Source organism: Scylla paramamosain, chromosome 41 (genome assembly GCF_035594125.1).
Source record: "Scylla paramamosain isolate STU-SP2022 chromosome 41, ASM3559412v1, whole genome shotgun sequence".
Classification (NCBI taxonomy): domain Eukaryota; kingdom Metazoa; phylum Arthropoda; class Malacostraca; order Decapoda; family Portunidae; genus Scylla; species Scylla paramamosain.
In genome coordinates, this window is record NC_087191.1 from 24,565 (window position 1) to 30,000 (window position 5,436).

Below are 5,436 nucleotides of genomic sequence, written 5' to 3' on the forward strand. Positions count from 1 at the left end.
GTGTTGGCATATATATAATTATTGTTTAGTCTTATTTAGGAGATTAATTTTTTTCCTTGTGTTTATTGTGTTGGCAAATAAATAATGTCTTTTCCCTTTTACAAGCTGACTCCTTGTTGTATAGGTCAGTTCAAAGTGGAGCATTTTGACTCCTAATACTTGACTCATCATACTCAACTCATTCATTATCAACCTGTGTCCTGTACTTTGTGTGTATAAGCTTCCATATCTTTGAGTCGTGCATCTAATATACTCTTCACTTCACACGGTGAGCCTCGCTACATTCACGCAGGACGGAACAGAACGAAGCCTGTTCATTTTATGTGTCCATTCTTTATTATAGGCACTCTCTACAGCATTTGTATATGTAATGCTGCGTGTGCATGTGTGTGTGTGTGTGAGGGGGACACTTATTGGTGAGGGGCTGTGGGGAGTCACTGTGGGTTCATAAACATACTGTGGGGGACATACTGTGGGGCTGTGGTGAGGTAGAGAGAGAGAGAGAGAGAGAGAGAGAGAGAGAGAGAGAGAGAGAGAGAGAGAGAGAGAGAGAGAGAGAGAGAGAGAGAGAGAGAGAGAGAGAGAGAGAGAGAGAGAGAGGCTTGCACGAATGAGTATGAAGTGAAGCACGTGGTGTTGAGTGTTGCTGATGCAGGGGAGAGGCTGATGCAGGGGGGGGGGGGTGGCAGGCCACCCTCTGCGTCACCACCTGCTGGGGAAAGAAGAGCACCATGGTCATCATCTTTGTTTTCAGTCTTTTTACTTTTGTTTTCCTTCACAGTTTGCAAGGAATGGTGGCAGAGGTTGTTGCTGCTGTTTGTTGTCTGTTTGTTATTAAATGACGTGTTGATTGTGTTGTGTGTGTGTGATGAATAAAAGCAGTCCACAGTTACAGGTGTTTGTTTCCCCCTTCAACTATATACAAGCATAAAGGGCTGGATAGAAGCAGTAGTATTAGTACAATTACCAGTATATTTCAACAAATGCTGGAACTACTACTACTACTACTACTACTAACAATATATAATCCAGGACCTCTACTATCATTTTTACTACTATATTGAACATTACTATTACCACTACTATCTATTCTACTACCACTACCATCACCACACCTTGCTCTGTGCCCTGTGCTGTGGCCAGCTGCTGGAGGAGGAGGTGGATGCCCTCTCCTGCTGGTGGTGCTGTCTCTGTGGGGGTGATCCTGACAGACAACGCGGGGTCGCTACACATGGCCCACCAGATGTCTCTTCTACAAGTGATGGCAGGTCAGGTTTGGTTGAGTGAAGTGAGGCCAACACTCAGTAGGCCTACACACACTTAAAAACACGAGAGAGAGAGAGAGAGAGAGAGAGAGAGAGAGAGAGGAGAGAGAGAGAGAGAGAGAGAGAGAGAGAGAGGTGGTGATGATGACAGCCAGGGGCAGCTCCACAAGGGGCTCCACCAGCACCACCCATGGCAGGATCAACAACACTAGTCTGTGTCGGCTCCTCTGGGGCTCCGCCGTGCCTGGGGATAGTCGGATAGTACACTGTTTTGGCCGATAGTTTAAACTGGGTTTTCTTTGTGGTTTTGTGTTGAAAGTGTGACTATCAATGTTTTTTTTTTTTGCTTTTCAAATATGACTATGTATATTTTTTTGTGATGTATGATTTAGTCTCACTTTATGGATAGTCAGATGGTGTACTATTTTGGGACTGATAGTCAAAATAGTTCAAAATTTTGCTTTTTGGGGGATTCAAACTACCACTATATATATTTCAAGGCATCCTCTGTGAAATCCTTGGCTATCTGAGTCTGCTGTGCCTCTGGATAACCAGATTGTTTTAACTATCACCCATAAAATAGTTTACTGTGTTTTTTGGTGTGTGTTTTTTTGGGGGGGCTCAAAGTTTTTTGGGGTCTGAAAGCTTGGATAGTTGGATAGTACACTATTTGGAGCTGTCAAAATTTTTTGTAGGGAAGATTCCACAGTAGTGTACTATCTTGAACAAAATACCACAAAATAGCATCCCATCATAGCAAAAAATAGTCCAAAATGGTATACTATTCTGCCAAAAGTCCAACTTCTACCAAAATAGTGCAAAATGTCATACTATCCCAGCAGAACAGCCTAGGATAGTGTACTACTAACCTTTGACCCACATGTAAGCAACAGCAGCAGCCACAGAAAAGACTATCAAGGATAGTAAAAAGGCTATTGGACGTGGCTCGACACACAGGCCACAGGCACACAGGATAGTCTTGAGTAGTCTGCCTTGTCCTCAGCACGCACCAGACACACCCACTATTTGGGGCTGTAGTAGTAGTTAGGTTAGGTAAAACAGAAGAGGAGGAGGAAGAAAATTGTAGTAGTAGTAGAAGTAGTAGTAGTGGAAGTTTGGTTAGGTTAGGTGGAGAAGAAGTGGTGACGAGGAAAAAGAAGAAGAAGAGGAAGAAGAAGAAAAAGAAGAGGAAGAAGAGGAAGAAGAAGAAGAAGAGGAAGAAGAAAGAGAAGAGGAAGAAGAAGAAGAAGAGGAAGAAGAAGAAGAAGAGGAAGAAGAAGAAGAAGAAGAAGAAGAAGAAGAAGAAGAAGAAGAAGAAGAGGAAGAGGAGGAAGAAGAGGAAGTCAAATAGTGAAGAGAGATATTATCCCTGCAACAACTCTGGTCACACCCTCTCCCTCTCTCCCTGACTATCCCACACAGAGCAGTAACAAATGGTGTACTATCCTACCTCTCAGGCCAGTAGTTGTCTTGATAAGCGGAGTGTGCTGGACTATTCTGGTGCCGCCATAGAGATGTACAGCCTGGAGTCAGTAGTCAGGTCCAGTAGTCGACTATCCTGACTATCCGTGACTATCCTAGGGTCGTCCGGGACAGAAATGCCCTCCTTCATCTGTGGGATGCTCTCTCCTGCAATAATAGTAGTAGTAGTAATAGTAGTAGTAGTAGTAGTAGTAGGAGGAGGAGGAGGAGGAGCGGGAAAGGAGAATTATAGCAGTAGTAGTAGTAGTAGTAGTAGTAGTAGTAGTAGTAGTAGAAGCAGCAACATCTTAACAAAATATTGAACTCATAAACTATCCGAGAAAAAAGACCAAGAATAGTCACAAGGTACAAGGACACACACGCACCCTCTGATCACTTGACTATCTGCCACGACCACTGACTATCAAACTATCAACTATTCTTTACCTGAGGATGACTAGAGGAAGGAAATCAATGTAAATGAGCTGGCGGAGACTGGACAAGCTGAACACTGACACGTGACCTGAGGCGATGTAACACACCAGGGAGATGCTGTGTGCGCGGCAGAGAGAGAGAGAGAGAGAGAGAGAGAGAGAGAGAGAGAGAGAGAGAGAGAGAGAGAGAGAGAGAGAGGGTTAGTAACAATAATAATAATAATAAAAATAATAATAATAATAATAATAATAATAATAATAATAATAATAATAATAATAATAATAATAATAATAACGCAAGATTGGCAACATTGTAATTGGGTTCGTTCACCCTGTTGGCAACACTGCTTTCATTCTAGTAGTAGTAGTAGTAGTAGTAGTAGTAGTGGTAGTTGTAGTAGTAGTAGTAGTAATAAATAATAATAATAATAATAATAATAATAATAATAATAATAATAATAATAATAATAATAAAAATAATAATAATAATAAGAACATAAGAAATAAGGGAAGCTGCAAGAAGCGACCAGGCTTACACGTGGCAGTCCCTGTATGAAACACACCTACCTATTTCCATCTGTTATCCCCATCCATAAACTTGTCTAATCTTCTCTTAAAGCTCTCTAGTGTCCTAGCACTAACTACATGATTACTGAGTCCGTTCCACTCATCTACCACTCTATTTGAGAACCAATTTTTTCCTATCTCCTTCCTAAACCTAAATTTTTCAAGCTTGAACCTGTTATTTCTTGTTCTATCCTGGTTGCTGATCCTAAGAATTTTGCTTACATCTCCCTTGTTATAACCCTTATTCCACTTAAAGACTTCTATCAGGTCCCCTCTTAACCTACGTCTCTCTAGAGAATGTAAATTTAACAGCTTCAACCTCGCCTCGTAAGGAATACTCCTCATCCCCTGTATCCTTTTAGTCATTCTCCTCTGTACTGATTCTAATAGACCTATATCTTTCCTGTAATGTGGGGACCAGAACTGCACAGCGTAGTCTAGATGAGGTCTGACCAGCGGCAAGTATAACTTTAATATTACTTCCGGCCTTCTACTTTTAACACTCCTAAAAATGAATCCTAGTACCCTATTTGCCCTGTTTCTGGCTTCTATGCATTGTTTCACTAGACGGAGTTCAGAGCTAACTATAACTCCTAAATCTTTCTCGTACCCTGTACCTACCAGAGTTTGGTTGTTTAAATGTGTACCTATTGTGTGGGTTTCCTCTACCTACGCTAAGCACTTTGCATTTATTGATATTAAATTGCATTTGCCATCTATCCGTCCATTCATTCATTCTATCTAAGTCTGCCTGCAAGGCGATGGCATCCGATTCTGACCTAATTAATCTACCTATCTTTGTGTCATCCGCAAATTTACTAACATCACTACTAATTCCACTATCCAAGTCATTGATATATATTAGAAATAACAATGGTCCTAATACTGATCCTTGTGGCACCCCACTAATTACATGACCCCACTCGGATTTCGAGCCGTTTATTACCACTCTCTGTCGCCTATATAATGCCATTTACACTGCTACTGCTAGTACTACTGCTACTACTACTACTTGATTCACCAAGGTGTGAGTGAGACAGCACCGGTCGTTACTCTATTTGATTTAGGGTCCAACCTGTAACAAGTGTACATACCACAGTACCAATTACAAACCTAACACCCACACATATACATCATTATCACAGTGTCTTGTTTACTACATCCAATTACTCACGCAGTGCCTCCCCTATCAGCACACAGGTGAAACTGGAGTTGAGATCACTTTTCACAGCTTCAGGGTCACAATTACTGTAATGTGATGTTCTTATAAACAACCAACTCATCACGTTAAAATAAATCAATAAATGCACAGGTATGCTGCCTATTGAGGTAACAACCTTTCATAACAAGTAAATAAGCAATTATTACAGAACAGCACGGTGCATACACTATTATCATAACATGTCTTAATTGCAGCTGCTAAGCAGTACAGCAACACACCTAGCACAATGTTGTACTCCGGCATAACATTTTGAGACTGGACCCTGTGCCACACAGCTCCAGGATCACCAACATTAAATCTCTGCCCCACACCTGGGCACTGCAACCCTTGCCCCAACACCTCCACCAGTCGTCACCACCCGAGAAACAATGAGGGGCCGCTAGCTGACGGCATGGACAACATTTCCATCCTGTCCACGTCACTCAATTCCTACGTCACAATTTTACACACAAGAACAGAGACAAGCGCATGCCGAAACGAGAGAGCG

General features: G+C 41.8%; 1 long non-coding RNA gene across 3 annotated transcripts in view; it reads right to left on the reverse strand.

Moving 5' to 3' along the window:
* Positions 1-527: 527 nt before the first annotated feature.
* LOC135092824 (uncharacterized) overlaps positions 528-5,436 on the reverse strand; it is a 6,705-nt gene continuing 1,796 nt past the window's right edge. Inside the window, exons 2-8 of one of the 3 annotated variants that reach the window (XR_010263083.1) lie at positions 5,168-5,436; positions 4,902-4,975; positions 3,174-3,278; positions 2,716-2,894; positions 2,135-2,297; positions 1,116-1,509; positions 528-709 (exon numbers count right to left, since the gene is read on the reverse strand). The exon at positions 5,168-5,436 is cut by the window's right edge and continues 735 nt beyond it. This is a non-coding gene — a long non-coding RNA (uncharacterized LOC135092824). Of the gene's footprint in view, positions 713-1,115; positions 1,510-2,134; positions 2,298-2,715; positions 2,895-3,173; positions 3,279-4,901; positions 4,976-5,167 lie in introns of all 3 variants that reach the window. The other 2 variants (XR_010263082.1, XR_010263084.1) reach the window with 2 other exon arrangements.